General features: G+C 39.1%; 1 protein-coding gene across 3 annotated transcripts in view; it reads left to right on the top strand.

The window, feature by feature from the left end:
* The window catches only part of TPK1 (thiamin pyrophosphokinase 1), a 376,531-nt gene that overhangs the window by 227,269 nt on the left and 131,280 nt on the right, over window positions 1–17,982 (top strand). The gene's annotated exons all lie outside the window — the stretch shown is intronic.

Raw genomic sequence — 17,982 nt, 5'->3', positions numbered from 1 at the left:
AGTGCTTTTTACTTTTGCCCACTAAATAGCAACTAGTTAGAAGTGCCCAGTTTACAACATAAAATGGATACTTATATTACCTAGCTTTATCAGAGCATGTAAATGGTTTTTTAAATACAAGAATAAAAGTCTGTCCAGAGAGATCATTTTAAGCTATCGCAAAATGACTAAAAAAATTCAGGCTCACTCTGCCTTATTAATAATAATTGGGTGTTATGTGCTGCTGTTTTGTTTTAGAATGCAAGGCACCTATTTTCGCTTAGGGAAAGTTGTTTACCCACCTCTTTTACTCATCTGATAATTGGTGTTATAATGATATATTTTGTTTTGTTCATTGTTAGAGATAGGGGGGTTAGTAGAAAAGCGTTGAGTTCATCATTAATTGACTAAAATCTAATTCAATTACATTTATGTGAGGAGGGGGAAATTAACTACAGGTTGAGTCTCCTTTATCCAAAATGCTCGAGACTGGATGTGTTTTGGATTTTGAATTTTTTTAAAAAATTTGGATTTTGGTATGTTTGTCAGCCACCCACATCTGCCTTATGGAATTAATGACTTGGGACGCCACCCTGATAGAAGTGTATAGCTAGAGATCTGTTATACAGTAACCACGTCCCTTATATAAAATGAAATGTTGTATATTTGTGGGCTGCATAGAGACATGAGAGATCTGATGCTGCAGAGAGATGTGATTAGAGAGAGAAAAGAGCATAAAAAATAGTGTGACCTTTCTGATGACTTGTGCCGTGGCAGTAATAAAGGAAGGCAGTGGGAGGCAGGCTGGAAGTTGCTCTCTCTAGCTGCATCTCCCTACAGCCCACAAATACTACACCGTTTTATTTTATATAAGGGACCTGATTTCAGAGTATGTGCCAGCCGCCCACTTCTGTCTTGTGAATGAATAACCAGGCGCGCATGATGCCAATAGCTGGAAGGCTTCATGGATATCTCATACAATAATCAGATCACTTATGGGAAGGGAGTAGCTAGTGAATAGTTGCCACCCTTCCTTGTGACACAACAGATTTATTGGATGTTACAGAACTGATGTACTGTGGAATAGTTCTTGTTGCATATGTGGCCTGTCAGGTGATTGACAGTACCAGGAAGGCAACAGAAAAGGCATATTTCATGGAGCCCTGTGCTCTTGAGTTGTGTTTGTCTCTCTGAGTCATGGGTTGGGGGGAGGGATGGGGATCTTGAAACTTTTAATGCTTTTTTCTTTTAATTGTATCTTGTTTTATTGCTGTAATCCACTTGGATTCCTCAAGATTAAGCGGATTATTATTATTATTATTATTATTATTGGCTGCATACCCCTGCTATGCATTATTTCCCCTTGTTCCTTGAGAGATGGAAACTTCAGAGTAACTTTTGCAGCATCAGTTTCGTTGAATAAAATTAAAGTGTATGTGACTTGTAAATTTTTAAAGAGAAAAATGTGTCTTACATAGAATGTACTGGTTAAGAAAATAAAAATGCAGGTTACAGAAGTTGAAACCAGAACAGCCCAGAATCAGTTTCTATCTTGTGATGAGCTGATTGTCTAGAAAGCCTGTTTTAATTGGCTTTTCAGATGAAAGACTGCTTAATGGGCAGTGGGTGTTTCCCGGATATGCTATATTCTACTTCTCAAGAAGTATATCTGGGGGGGGGGTTGCATTTGCTTTTATTTTAACGCTCCAACTAGGAACATTTTGTTTGAAGAAATTCTTAATGGGCGCAGTTATTTGGTCTGTTCTTGTTTTAGAAAAGCAGAATTGTGGGATAATATCCTCACTAAATAATAATTACAGTAATATTCCGTGTGATCAAAATGAATCATTAATAGTGTAGAATCACTCTTTATGTATTAGAGGCTCCATATCCTATTATGCTCAAAATTCCACTCATGTCAATTACTGTTACCCTAAACCTCATTTGAAGAACACCAGCCCCTCTAGAGTCATGTTTATCATTGCTTGCGATAGTCAGAATGAATGGTTTAAAGTTTCATATACTTATTTTCTCATTTTCTGCTATTGTGCTTCTGAGAAGTACAGAAACAATACGTGCTATACACTAAGCATAAATTATATTTTATTTGTAAGTTTTACAGCAGTTTGAAGTACAAGGTAGTAGGATTTATGACAGAGAAATAAGAAGATGGCCAAGAATTAATGGGGCATGGGTTTTATATTATATTGAGTTAAGTTCAAGTAATATTTCAATAAAGGAGGTGGAGGAGGAGGAGATCACTGTGATGCTTCTGCTTTGCGCATCCCCACCACCACCACCACACACACCACCTTACCAAGACTTACCAAGGAAGGAGTCGCAGCAAACACCTGATAGCCAGCCAAGTGCTTCTCCTACCTAGCAGGTCAGTTTGGGTTCAGAGCAGGTAGAGGAACTGGAGGAGAGGCCTCCCAGTCCTAGGGAAAGGTGGAGTTTCAGACAGCTGACCCAGACCATTCCCCGCAGATGAAATGAGAGTCTTCAGTCAAGGCATCAGGCGGAGCAGAGCTGTGGAATGCTGTCCCTAAATACTGCCTGGGATCTGGGCATTGGTTGAACATGCCAACTATAAAAGGAAGTTATAAACACCAGATACCTTGTTCAGTACCCACCTCCTTCTTCCTGTTGACAGCTTACATTGTGAAAGTGTGTCTAACATATGCACAGTCCCTGAATGGTTTTAAAAAGCTGCTACAGCTTAATCTTTGGAATTCTCACTTTAATGAATGGCTTTCTTGGCACTGAATACCTTTTGCTTCTGTCAGCGGTTACTGAATCTTCGCTTCTGACTGACAACAGCTTCTTGACACTGGATACCATTTTGCTTCTGTCAGTTGTCACTGATTCCTGGCTTCTGACTGAGGACAGCTTGCTGACTCTGGGCCTCCAAACTTTGTTTGCAGTTAAGAGCAAGACAGTTTGTATGCAGTCCTACAGTTCTCTATTGGCTATGGAGACTGTGTTGCAGGAGAACCAGACTCAGAGAGCAGGTGAATCAACACACTGTTGCAATAGCTGTTCTTCAGGCCCAAGTAAATCACATAGAAGCCCAAAAAGCCATTATTTCCAACTTGACCTAAAAATAAGTGTCCTTTTGCCCCACTTGAAAAATTTAATGGTGCTGCAGATATGTTTCCAGCCTTTGTAGCACAGTGTGAGCTCTATGTGCAACTCTGCCCTGATGATTTTCCTAATAACCATATCATGGTGGGGGTTTTGATCAGTCTGCCTTCAGGTCCTTCCACCAAATGGAGAACCCCTGGCAGACCAGTTTGCTATTGGTAATCTATACAGACTTCACAGCAGAGTTATGGTCAGCCTATGAAGATTCTCAGACGGCTGCAGTTGCCAACCATCATTTTCAGCACCTGCACCAAGGCAGAGAACCTATGGTCACCTGCACTACTGCCTTCTGTGTCTTGAGTCAGGATCTGCAGTGAAATGAGGCAGCCCTGACAGACCAGTTCCAGGCAAGTCTAAAGGATGAAATAATTGGCCAGAGTTGTGCATCCAGGAAGCCTTATGGCCTTGATCAAATTATGCCTGAAAATCAGCAGTTGTCTAGAGAGCTGCTAACATAGCTTTCACTGAGCTGCTTTCCAAGGTTCCAGTACTGCCCATCTTAAACTCCACATCCTGGTTCCCCTATTATCCAAAACCCAAGACTAAATAATCCATGCACTATATGGCCATGGCTAACAGTAAAATAAAGGAATCACCAGTGGTAGGTAGATCTTTACCCTCACTGTGGATGGCCCATGACATTTCGCCCAGGCCTGTCATGCTTCCAAGAGACAATAACTGTTAGCTGTACTAACTATGAGAAAAAGAGTACTGACAAGATTCTTTACTTTGTGTTTAACAAGCACACCTGTGATGGAGATGGGACCAAAAGAAAGCACTCCTCTCAAAATTTTAGAACTTTGACAGGCCTAGGTAGGGAGATACAGTCTTTCAAATAGTCTGGAACCAAACAATACAGGGTTTTATAGGTCATAACCATCACTTTGAATTGTGTCTAGAAATGGACTGGCGGAGCTATTTCAACAAGGCGTTATCGCTTCCCTAAAAATCCTGAAGGCTTATAGCGCCTTCAGGTCTTTGACGGTCTGGCCACAGCATTTTGTACTTGCTGATGTTTCTGATCATGTCTCAAAGACAGCCCCATGTAGTGTGTGTTACAGTAATCCTAATGAAAGTAACTAAGGCAAATGCCGCTCTAGCCAGAGCTGACATCTCAAGGACTAGATGTCATAGTTTTGACTGTCCACATGTGCTCAAAGTCACCTCTGAGGCTAGGGCTGGATCCAGGAGTATGCTCAAACTGCAAAATTTAGATAGATTACAGGATTATAAAGGTAAATGACAAATGGTAGTAGACAAGTGAAACTTGTATGCTAACTAGAGTTCTCTGGGGGGGAGGGAAATGAGAAATAAATTTTATATAAATATATGGGTATATTTTTTGTCATTTAAAATAGTGGATTATATTTAGACCAAGGGCCAGACTAACTGAAATGTAATCCATACAGTTGTGCGAATTCATTTTTAAAAATAAATAGACATGCCTATGCACCTCATTCACTCCACCCTACCCCTGCTGTTTATATTGGAGAAAAAGCTTCCATGCATATCTCCTCAGAGTTTGGATGTGGTTGGGGGCAGGAAGTTTAACCAAAGACCATACTCCACATTGCAAATTTTTGAACATATTTTTCAGATGTTTTCAGGAGTGATATGTAACACTGGATGAAGAGTTGCAACTGAAGAAGAAGCTCAGACTGCAAAAACTTTGTAGATGTTTTATGAGATTTTATAATTTCTTAGCTAATTGCTTCTGAAACAGACTGAATAAAATTAATAAGCTAATTAAGAATGTGCCAAGAGATACAGTGAGCCCTCCATATCGACAGATTTTGCATCCATGAATTCAACAACCTACAACTTGAAAATACCTCCGCCCCAAAGCAAAGCTTGATTTTGCCATTTTATATAAGGTACACCATTTTACTACTCCATTGTATTTAATGGCACTTGAGCATCCACGGATGTTGGTATCCACAGGGGGTCCAGGAACCAAACCTCAGTGGATACCAAAGGCCCACTGTAAATAATCCAGACTGGTTGAAATAAAAGTAAAAACAAATGATGTAGAAAAACATATTAAAAACAATTTGTTGAGTTATTTTTAAAATGCATGTATCAAATCAGATTATAATCTACTGGAATTCTGAACCTATCTTTGTATGTAAAAGGGTTTTTTTTTTAACTTCAAAAGAACTACCTGTACACAACTGATGGAGGGATTGTATACTTGAAATAGTAAGGGTTTAATTCTCTATGTAGTTCAGGGACATTGTCAGAGGAGAATTAAAAAAACCTATCTGCATCCAAAAAGAAAAGTCTCAATGGATGACATATGAAACTCTGCAAGAAGTTAAGGACAGATGAGAATCAAAGGAGGCAGAAATGGGGTCAGAACCCTGAATGTGATGTGTACGCAGGGACAAAGAGAACTTTTATAATAACAAATGGATAGAAATAAAAGGGAATAAGAAAATAGGAAGAACAATATTATTATTATTATTATTATTATTATTATTATTATTATTATTAATTTATGTTTCCCCGCTTCTCCCAGTGGATCAAAGCGGGGTTACAGACTATTAAAATCAATACATATAACAATCTTATAAAAACATAAAAAAGATTATATCAACACTCATCAATACAACAGTGCAAAAATCCAAAAGACCTGTTCCACAAAATTCAAGAAATCAAAAAAACACATTGCATTACCTTGTACAAATAAAAAGGTGACAGAAACAATGGAGATTATCACATGGGGATGGGATAAGGGCAGGATCATTCCCCTGTCCTTATCCCATCTTTGACTGTGATCCCATGAAGTGGCATTGCATTAATACAAACTCCCATTCGGGCAATACCACTTCAATGACAGGACAATGACATGATCTGTACAATGTCATTTGAAAGTCTTTCATGCAATCACAGTCAGTAATGCTTTCTGAACAGGATAATGTCTGGATGGCATCATATGAAACTCTTCTCGTTATTACGCTATGAAAATGTCAAAAGGACAGGAGAACGATGTTTCGTTCCCTGTCCAATAATCTCCATTGCACTGAAGAACTATATGAAAGAGGTAAAAGGATGACAGACTGAGTAAAGAAAGAACCATTTCTTGTCTTACAGGAGTATGCAATCCCAACACTACAAAAAGATAATGCCATGATGGGGAAACAAATGCTATTTGTGATAAATTAGATTTAAGATTCACAAAACAGTTTTCATAATTCCTCCACAACCCAATTTCTCCCCTCTCCATCACCCTCACAGTTGTAATCTGAAATGCATGGAATCTTTCCAGACACAATTTATCCAAGAAAGAAAGACCATTTATCTTGTCTCACCATATACCTAATAATGTGCTTCCAAGAAATGAGCATGCATTTCTGAAGAGGAAGTTATTAAACATGACTTTGTAACTGTTCTTTATAACGGAATAAAATGGATGGTTGGAAACACATGCCTTCAGTACTGTTATAAGTCATGGAAGAATAGAAACCTGCAATACTCTCTTATTATTCTTCTAGGAAAAACAAGATAAAGATATCTACTACTTATTATGTACTCCTTCATTTAAATGATTGCCTTTGCCAAAGTATTAATGCTTACAGTGTTTAATTTGTGAGGTACAGTGAGTGATAAACTTTGTTACAGATAATGATGCTGGTTTCCATATCCAATATACTCTTTCCAGTGGAGTCTCTAGAGAATTTTAAACTCTACACATAATGTTTTTATTCCAGCTGAGGTTATATTACTTTTCAGTCTGCACTATGAAGCACCCAACTAACATTTTCTACTCACTGCCACAGCCATTTGGTTTTTTGTCATGACTTAGAATCATAGAATCATAGTTGACTTATGCATTACTGAAATATTTTAGGGAAGATGCTTGCCAGCCCTTCTTAAAACAAACAAAAACTGGGAATGTGCATAGGTATCCCACATATAGAAATAAAGAGTTTGCTTCTGCTGCCGAGTACACTGAAATGGGTAAAGCTCTATTTTGTTATGGGAAAAGATGAGATATTTTTAAAATGAAAATAAAACAGCAAATATCTATAACTGTGGACGTGTCCAGCCAACCATGCCCTAATTACAAAATGTTGTTTAATATAAGATCAAAGATACTGCAGTGAGAAACACCTGCCCTGTGGGTCCCAGCAATCTAGCATTGATACCAGGCCTGTTTGCCACTGTCCTATTACATACCCATTTCTCTCCAGTCATACATTACCCATAGTCAAACTCCAACTGCATCACTGTCCTTTTCACATTATGGAAAGGTTGTAGCTTCTGTCCTGAGTGTAACATATACTCTGTTCACATGAGGCAATGGCCAGGGCTTGAGGGCCCCATGGTTGCTCAGTATGAGCTGGGACTGTCACCCAAAAACACAAAGTATCGGAGTTCTCTTGCATATGTGCATTCTGGGACAAGATTGCTAGCAGTACCAATTATTTTAATTCAGAATTTTCTGATCCAAATCCAGATCCTTTGCAAATCCTGTGATAATGTCAGGTGTATATTTTCTGATCAACACCATGCAAGCTTGTTCAAACACAAGTTTGACACCTGTTGGAATTACTCCCTCATCCTTATTTGTACTGTAGATTTCTCTGCACACAACTGACATCAGTTAAGGATTAATTTGAAAAATGGGGCCAACTGGCCTGCTCAAAAAGGGGAGGTGTTCACTTAGTGTGAAAATAAGTCATCAAACATTTTCAAGGTTGGAAGGCTTACCTGGACATTTTGGGTTCAACTTTAATCATAATATTATCCTCTTAAATCATGAACACATCTCATCTGTGCCGCAAAAAAATTCTCACAGATCTGAGTAATAGTGAAATTGAGTAATTTATGGACAGTAAGTGGGGAACCATGGTATGCCATAGTAGCATCATGGATGCACTGAAGGATTACCACCAATGACAGAGAACCCTTAACAGAACAACAACAGTGCCCCCTCTTCATGTTTCACTACCACTGAGATTGGGCCTTCACAATTGTTCATAATTGTTGTGCTAGATAATTATACACAAACAGCTCCAATCAAGCTGTGCCTGACTTTATGCCCATAATTTCAGAGCTACTGTATTATCTACAAGGTTTATGCAAGAGCTTGTTTAACTGCATCTTCAACAGCTCACTGATTAATAGTCATACACTGTATATACTGTCACAGTCATTATATAGTTTGAAATCTTTGAATCAGAAGAGAAGTTTCAATTGCATTTCTTTAAACTGTATATGGGAGCATTAATTTGTGGCATATCTTTTGAAAGTACATTCAAATGAAATTGCACCTAAGTGAATCCAGGGATGGATGGCTTAAATCTGCCTTTGAGGAAATGTTAAAACATCCATGTTAGGATTCATTTATGCTAATACTTAACATTTATACCATGCCTTAGACCAAGGTACTGTGCTCCCCACCGAGGGCTTTTTTTGCAGCCCTCAGAGAACTATGCTTCAGGAGGAATAGTTCTCTTCTAAAACAAGGTATATGCATCCCACCCCATGCTTTAGCCTATAAACTAGTACTCAGATTAGTTTTGGCAAGAAATATTCCCTGCATCCACCCATATTCCCACTCCTGTTATAACGCTTTCAAAGCATTTCACATCTACTAAATTTGATAACAAGGTTGTTGTCGTATTGACAGCTGTGTATTGAGAAGCTGAAAATGAGTGATAATGGCAACCCAGTGAATTCATTGTTGTGGTGAGTTGTTGCTGAGGTATCTTTAAACAAGTCACGATCTTTGAGTTTCAGTCTCGTTGACATACAATACTTACTTCTGCAAGTACATGGAAATATTGATCTACTTTCTGGGTTTATTGTAAAGATTATTGGAATAACATGTGTGTTGAGCACTTGGAAACACTCTTAAAAGTGTGACATGAATAGTTAATATTTGTATTATTGGTATGTCTTTAGTTTTTCTTCTGCTGTCCTTTCCTTTTTTGAAAATAAATATAATAAGTAGGAAATAATTGCTGACAATTAACATTCAGTGTTAGTGATACTATCTAATATTGGCTCATCTGTTGGCGTCTCAAAGGGATATTGTGAATAATCATGGATTGTCTGAGGGCACTGGCACATTATTATTATTATTATTATTATTATTATTATTATTATTTTATTTCTTTCCCACCTCTCCTCCAGGCTCGAGGCAGGGTACAACATGTTACAATACAAACCACAATTTAAAAAGAATAAGAAAGAAAACACATAAAACCAATAGTTAAAATGCAATGCTATAAAACCATTAAAATACCCTCTTTTGATATATATATATATATATATATATATATATATATATATATATATAAGTTATGATTTAAAATTGACTGGGTAGACCTGCAAGAAGAGATGTGTCTTTCAGTTATTTTAAATGCCCTCAGCATTTTCAGCTGTCATATCTCTTCTGGCAGGTTATTCCACAGTCTAAGCAGACAAAAAGGTCCTCTGGGAAACTGTTGCCAGTCTAGTCCTGGCTGGTTGGAGCAAACATTTCCCCGAGGACCTAAGTAGATTGTATGGGAGAAGGCAGTTTTGTGAACAATCTGGACACAAATCTGTAAGGCTTTAAAGGTTACCAACACTTAAAGGTTACCAACATTTATGCTTTGCCTGGAAACTAATTGGCAGCCACTGGAGTGATGTTAAGATCGGTGTAATATGATCTCTCCTGGATGTATCTCAATCTACCTGCCATATTCTGAACCAATTGGAGGTTCCAGATTTTATACAAAGGTAGCCCAATGTACAGAGCATTGCAGAAGTCCAACCTTGAGGTTACAAGCACATACACTACCATCTTTAGGCCCTCCAATTCTAGGAAGGGATGCAATTGGTGTATCAGCCAAAGCTGATAAGACTCCTGATCGTCACATGTATCTGAGCTGACTTTTGGAGTGATGGATTCAGGACCACTCCCAAACTGCAAACAGAGTCTTTCAGTTGACACACCTTTAGTCTCATATTAGGACCTATGAATCCCACTCCCCCACCTCTTTTCCTATTGTGGCAGGTTTTGTCATCCCACCACTGGGTTTTGTCATCCCACCACTGCCACCAAAAAAAGAAGAAGAAGAAGAAGAAGAAGAAGATTTATTTATATTTCCCGCCTCCTCCTGCCGCACATGCATGCCACATCGCCACGTGCATGAGCCCTATTCATTCTAATGGGGCTCAAGCATAGGTGGAATTCACCTTACATGGGGTGGGGTGGGGTCCAGAATGGATCCCCCACATAAGGCGAGGTTCCACTGTATATATCAGCAGTTCATGGACTGTGCCACCATCTGCTTCTGGTCTTGATTTTGCATAGAGAATGAACTTTTCCATCTTCTGCTTCCAATTATGTAGTCTATCATTAAATCATAGAGTAGGAAGAGGCCGCAAGGGTCATCCAGTCCAACCCCCTGTCATGCAGAAATGCACAGACCTCCTGACTGATGATCGTTCAGGCTCTGTTAAAATACCTTCAAAGAAGGAGTCTCCAACACACCCTTAGGCAGTATATCACAAGATTCAATAGCTCTTACCATCAAAACATTCTTCCAAAAAGAGATTCCTAAGTGCAGTCTCTCTTTCTGTAGTTTGAATCTTTTGCTCCTTTTCCTGTTCTCTGGAGCAACCAAAGACAAGCTTGTTCCTTCTTTAATATGACAACCTTTCAAAAGTTTAAACATGACTATCATGTCATCTCATTTCTGTGTTTACCATCATGCACAGACACCTCTTTGATTGCCTGAAGAATATGTTTGCAGTGAACAAACTGTTGGCTTCCTGGCCCTAGGCCAAATTCTGCCACAGTCTTTTGTTCTGCTATGTTTCTTGCTTTTGTATTCCAGTCTCTTATGATTACCAATGTATCTTGTTTTGTGTGAGATCAAGTGTTAACTGTGTGCTATCTGCATTGCTCCTGAGAGATCCTCCACCAGTGCTCCTCTCCCCCCCCCCCCCCCCCCCCCCCCCCCCCACTGTTTGCCAGTAGCTGTTTGGCACATTTATTCTGGCTCCTCAGCAAAAGACTTTCTGACATTTGGGGACCAAACTTAAGATTAAATGATTTGCTCAATCATTTATTAACAGCGAATTACTACTGCAATCTGACTTGTTGCCAACTGTGTGTTGTTTTTATTATGTTTTATATTATTTTATTGTTGATAATTTATTATAGTGTTGTTGTTTCTATATGTGTGTATGTTTGGTTTGAGACACACGTGCAAAAATGGTAACCAACTAGATGTGTGTAGTTACAAATAAATGTTTCTAGCTACATACCTACAAAAATTTACTATGCTATTTAAAATTTAAAATATAAAAGACAAGGACATGAGGCAGGAGCGATTTTAACTTTGAACAGTTACAACCACCAACTCCATTCTTCTCCTGTAATTTCATGCCCTCTAACTTCAAAAGGCACATCAAATTTATACACACAGACACATACACAAATAATATACATACGTATGTATATTATGGGAATGTATGTGTGTGTGTGTGTGTGTATAAATAAATAAAAATACAATAGTGTGTATGAAATTTTGATGAGCCATTTGCTCATTAATTTATTTGAAATCTGTGTGATTTAGAAGCAGAAATAAGAGCATGCTCAGAAAACCAATATAAAAAAAGCTGCAGTACACCACAGGTGGGAATGTGTTCCAAACCTGATAAGACTCCTGCTTTATTTAAATAGAAGCCCAGGCAGTCTGGTGTGTTGGCACCCCAGTGATTTCTGCTGTAGAACAGAAACATGGAATTTCAAATATAGTGTTATTGTTGTTAGATGCAAAATATTCTGAGAAAAACCTACTAGACTTATATCTGTGCCAGTGGGGCATCACTGTAGTACATGGTGCAGTGTCGCTGCTCCACCCACCTTTTCTACATCTTCCTTTCATTCGAAAAAGAAACTCTCCCAGGAATACCTTGGTCCTATAAACAGTTCCAATTTACTTTGCCCAACTGTATGCAGTTCTCCAGTAGCTAAGAATCTACCAGTGTTCATATTAAAAATCCTACTTTTCTACCCAGAATGGCACCACAAAGCTGCAAGAAAGAATTGACAAAGTATAGCAATTTAGTGGGGTAAGACCTCACCTGTTTCCTTAATTAGTAAAGTCAAGGCACATGGTTGTCTGATAGCTGAAATCCTGAACTCTCCACACTGCAACGTTTTGTTCCAGGGCCCACTTGAGAAGGCCTTATTCTCCATACCTTTCTCTTTGGTTCTCCATTCCCTTCATGCTCTCATTGCTTTTCTATCCCCCATGCTTTTTACACCGGTGCAGTCAACAGTTCATGCTCACTGAGTATAACTTGAATGACCTGGAGGTCTCAGAAAAAGTGTTTGAGGTACTTGTTAGCAGTAGTCGGACCTTCATATTCACAGGGTACCCATTCTGGACCCACCCACAAATACAAAAAAACACATAACCTCAAGTCCTGTTGTCCCCAATGGTGGCATGATGTGCGCGCAGCCGCTTGCAGACAACAGCATGGATGCTTAAATCTGTGGATGGCAATCCCATGGATAGCAAGGTCCCACTGTATCTCCAGGGACTCCACCTCAGGACAGAGACAGGTGTGGTATTTGTAAAAGCTAGGGCTGAGTTGGCAAACCTTTAATATTATAAAAGGACCCTAGATATGACAGGGGACAGCCTCCTTAATGTTCGTTTAGGCAAATAATGGAAGAAAGGTGGCTGGACTAAGTTAGTTCAAGACTAAAACTCTTCCTCAACAGATTTTTTTTGGGGGGGGGGGGTCTTTCATGGAGATAAAAACAAGCTGAGAAACAGGATCTATAAGGTGGATAATGATCAGGACATAGTTTCTATTAAGTCTTCACATTTTCCCCATTGGTAACATCTGTTGAACTCAGTCTTCATAAATGCTTACCTTTACACTCTGCAGCTGGCTCTTTTATCATTGGATCAACCACACGCCATGGCCCTGATCTGTCCTTTCCATGGCGCAAAAAGGAGCTGCAAAAAGGGCACCATAGCCGCTGTCACCACAGCTTTTCAGCACTCCTTTTGGCATGCGTCATCTGGACGCAGCGCCAAAGTAGCACTGTGATGCCCGCCTACCATGCAGTTGGGAGCACATGATGTTGTGCGGATGCTATGTCCCCACTCTGCCCTGAGGCTGGCATTTAGTGCAGGTCTGTCAAGGCCCTATGCTTCCAAGTTCCAAACCATGCTATATGGATGGCAGATATGGAAATGTTCCCATAAATTTAAGGCTCTGCATTTGTGGCATGGGAGAGGTAGGGCATATTTAACACTATTTACTCTATTACCAGTTTTATCAAAACCTCAGGAAGAGATTCTTAGGACAGATTTTGGCTACTTTACAGGATGAGAGCTCTTAAGTGAAACTATGCTGGTTACTCTCAAACTGTGACCCATCAATTACTCACAAAACAGCCTTATTTTCTAAAGCTGCTAAAAGTACAGTGGGCCCTCCATATACGCGTACTTACCATCCGTGGGCTTAAGCATCTGAAGGACAGCAAGCCTGTGGGGGGGGGGGAGCGGAGGAGGAAGGAAGGAAGAGATGAGAGGAGGAGGAAGGAAGAAGCCACAGAGGAGGAGGAGGAGGGGGGCAAAGGAAGGAGGAAGAGGAAAGAAGAGGCAGGAGGAGGAGGAAGAAAGAAGCTGTAGAGGAAGAGTAGGAAGAAATAAGAGGGTGAAGGAGGCAGGAAGAAGCAGGAGGAGGCGTTGCTCCCCGCAGGTGCTCCTTGGAGCCACGCAGGTGCTGCTCCAGGCCTCAGAGGAGTTTTCAGACAGGTGGCAAAGTGGCCATTTCCACGGCCTGTGTGGTGCTTCCCCCACCCGCACAGCCATTTCCCTGGCCCCAAAAGTCTCATCTGGAGGTCCCATCCACCCCACACCAGTTTGGGATCCCACTGGGTGGGAGGAAGCCGTGGAGGAGGAGGAGGAGGAGGAAGAAGAAGAAGAAGGAGTGGAAGAAAGTGGAAGCAGCGGCAGCTGCCCACCAACTCAGGTGAAAGCAGGGAGAAAGGGAGGATGCATCAAGTGAAGTCCCATTGTCCCCAATGGTGGTGCAGATGTGCCACCATTGAGGACAATGTGACTTGAGCATCCATGGAGTATCCTCAAGGGGGTCTGGAATGGATCCCCCACAGAAACTGAGAGCCAACTGTATTCAAGCTAGTCTTGGAAAGATACTGCTATAGATTGTGCAGGGGATTTGTTAGTCTGATTTTTATTTTATTTTATTTTTTTGTATAGATATATACACGTATGTATCCTTTTCTGGATTTTGAGGGTTTTTTTATATTTGCAAAGGCTTTTAGACAAATGCAATAAGTGATAGTCTGACTGAGTATTACCTGAAATGAGGGGAAGCATTGAGATTTGTTTTTATGAAAGGGTTTTTTGGTTTCGTTTTATATTTCTGCCACCCTTGAGCGTTCTCTAATCTTTTAACACCCCTTTTTATATTTGAGTGCCATGCCATAGATAGTGCTGGGATATATACTCAGAAAACTGGGGATAGCTACTAACATAGCGGATGAATATTTGCTTTGTTGGCGCCACTTCAAACTGCTCAAGGCCTCCTTCCTCACTGTGCATAATGGTGGGGCTTGTTTGGTGGGGGGAGCACAGGAAATCAGTCTTTTTTCCAGAACACTTTCCACAGTGTTTGTATGCCTGCAAGACCTGGGTATTATATAATCTGCTTTGCTTTGTTTTGTTTCCCTGCACTGGATCACAAAATCATTTGTGATAGCCTTTGGCGAGCTCCTAAATATAGCACTCTAATTCTGTGAGGATAATTTATCTGTATTGTGACCATGATGATAAATGAGACCCAAAGAAGCAGCAAATTCTGCTTTAGGAGGTTTCTACTTTTAATCTTTGCTTGAACAACTATAATACATGTGGTAAATGGTTACTGTGAAGTAGAGTGGGGTCAGAAACATATTTAAAATGAAATGATGTCTTCCTACACATCCAGTCCAAATCTAGTTTTAACAGCATGGTATTAGTACAGATCTTAATATCATTATGCTAAAAGTACCAGCAATTGCATACTCTTTTGCTTGAAATTAAATGCAATAAAAGTAATCAAAGCTAATATCTGCATAATTCTATTTTGGACTGGTATGCTTTTCTCTAAACAGTTTTTTAGTCCTGCATTATAAATTATCTGATTTTTATTTCCTTTAGTAATGCAGATTTTTCTTTGTGTCAGACCTCTCATCAGTAGAATCCTTCTGAGGTCGCTAAAATGAGTACCCAGATTGTTGGGGGCAATTAGCTTACAGTTGTAAACCGCTTAGACACTGTTAGTTCAGTATGAAGCGGTATATAAATGAAGCTGTTTGTTGTTTGTTTGTTTTGTTCCAGGACCCCCTGTGGATATCAAAATCTGCAGATGTTCAAGTCTTATTATATATAATAACGTAGTAAAATAGCGTTTCTTATATTAAACGGCAAAATAAAGTATGCAGAGGGATCTTGTAGCACCTTTAAGACTAACTGTGGCTGTATCCACACTGCAGAAATAATCTGGTTTGATACTGCTTTAAGTGCCCTTGTTCAATGCTATGGAATTCTGGAAACTGTAGTTCGTTGTGGCACCAGAGCAGAACGTTTTTTTCTACAGGAAAACTAGGTGATGAGAAAAATACTCTAGCCTGATCAGTCATCTAATATCTAGTTTCTATATGCAGTGCTGGGGAAGGCATAAGGAACAGTCAATCTTGTGAACCCCCCACATGCACTTGGATGCACAACAGTCAAAATCCAGTTTTACAATTTTAGTAAAACCAAGCCATAAGAAGGTCTCATTAGAGAGAATTTAAACAGAAAAGTTTGGATGCTTCTTTGATGGTTAGTTCAAACTACAGGAGGCAAGCATATTATGCATTCACATTAGTGTTTGGAGTCCTATATACATTATCAAAAACCCAGAAGCTCAGTATGAGTTATTTCTATTTCTGTTCAGTGATATTTAGAAAAGATCATATTCAAGGGTACAGTTTTATGAAGAAATCCTCCAAACCCATTTTTCCCCATTGGATTTCCTGCCACTATGAAGTGAATGAGTTATGAACTTAAATCTTGGTTCAGTTGCCACCAGGTTTGTTTCTTCATATTTCAGTTCTGTAGTATGTTGTTAGTCGCTATGGACAAAATAAGCTCTACTGTATTTTTAAGAGTTTATTAATCAAAACAGTACATTAATGTGAACACAAAAATAAATAAATATTAAGTCATACACACAAAACAGTGTGAAAATCTCAGATTTGTTTTGGATGAGTCTTTTATTTAAAAAAAAATGAAACCCTTCAGATATTTCCCTCATAAGGCTAAATTTAAACATTGATCTTCATTTTCCATCACCAGACATGAAATGAAAATGGAAAAAGAGCTGGATCAATTTTTCTGATTGATCAAAGTTTTTTTCAGAAATGGTTTAATAAGATAAAAATCAATGCAGCCATGCCATATAACATGATTTTTATCAACAGGAGCATTAATTAAACTATGGTCACACTTAGATTCAGAAGCTAAAATGTTAAAGCTCTGTTCAGATTCTCAACTTTGCAGTCAACTAAAGCATTAAAGAGAATAGTTAAACCACCTTGGCTTTATTATTTTTTTCCTTTTAAAGTTTGAAGCCTTAGCATTGACTCACATGGGTTCAACTAAAATTTTATATTTGCAGAAATGTATTTAGATGGTACACTGTGATGCTTGCTTATACAAGTACGTCATGAGGAAGAAAACTGAGTGCTGGACAGTCCATGCTCACCAAATTGCTGCTTCCACATAGCTCTAAACCAGGGTCTATTGTGGAGATTTTTGTGATTTTTCACTTTGGAGTTTGAGAGGAATGATAAACCCAATATGAAGAAGTTCTTCTAAGTAAGACATCCTGGATGATTCATTTTGGATAACAAATGCCATGGAAAAGACATATGAAAGGCCAAAGGGCTTGTTTCAGCTGCCTTAAATAAATATTACAGAAATTTCACTTAAGTACTTTTGATTAAGTATAAATGATTGATGAAATATAATTTGAAGATTTTGTCCAGTGGAAACCACAAGGTTTCTCATATTTCCATGAATTTAGCAGTTGCATATTGTACATGTTTAACATACAGTCTTTGGACTGTAATGTTATTTATTTGTTGTAAGGAATTTCTGTCTGCTCTACAAACACCTACAGGTTGCTGGCAGAAATCACCTTTATGACCCTTTCGATAACAACACATTCTCTGAAGCACTTGGTTTTTGCCAACTTTTGAGTAAGCAAAAAGCTGTGGTGATGCTGACATCAGGAGGGCTCAGAAGAGGACAATGCCCAGTGTCAGAAGCTCAACTTACATATGTCCTCTTTCTTTAATGAGTAGTGATGATTTGAAAACATCTATCACAGTGATGGCGAACCTATGGCACGCGTGCCAGAGGTGGCACTCAGAGCCCTCTCTGTGGGCACACATGCTATTGCCCTAGCACAGAGTTTGCCAGAGTTTCTTAATAGAAAGCCAGAGGGACGTGGCACTTTGCAATAAATAAGTGGGGTCCAGGTTGCAGTTTGGGCACTTGGTCTGCAAAAGGTTCTCCATCACTGATCTATCAGGTGGAAGTATTTCCATCACTATTCCATTTATATGTGTAGATGACAGCTGTATTACATAATGTAACATAACATTTACTATTGATGGGTTCACAGTTCCCTTAAGATAATTATATAATGTCTATACTCATGTATAAGTCTAGAAATTTTAGTCAAAAATTAACCCAAAAATCCCAGGTTGACTTATCCATGGGTCAAATGTAAATATTATACTTTAACCCCTATTAAAAAGGGAACGATCCCCTGGTA

Source organism: Sceloporus undulatus, chromosome 6, assembly GCF_019175285.1.
Source record: "Sceloporus undulatus isolate JIND9_A2432 ecotype Alabama chromosome 6, SceUnd_v1.1, whole genome shotgun sequence".
NCBI classification, from domain to species: Eukaryota; Metazoa; Chordata; class Lepidosauria; order Squamata; family Phrynosomatidae; genus Sceloporus; species Sceloporus undulatus.
This window is presented reverse-complemented; position numbering and strand designations above follow the sequence as displayed.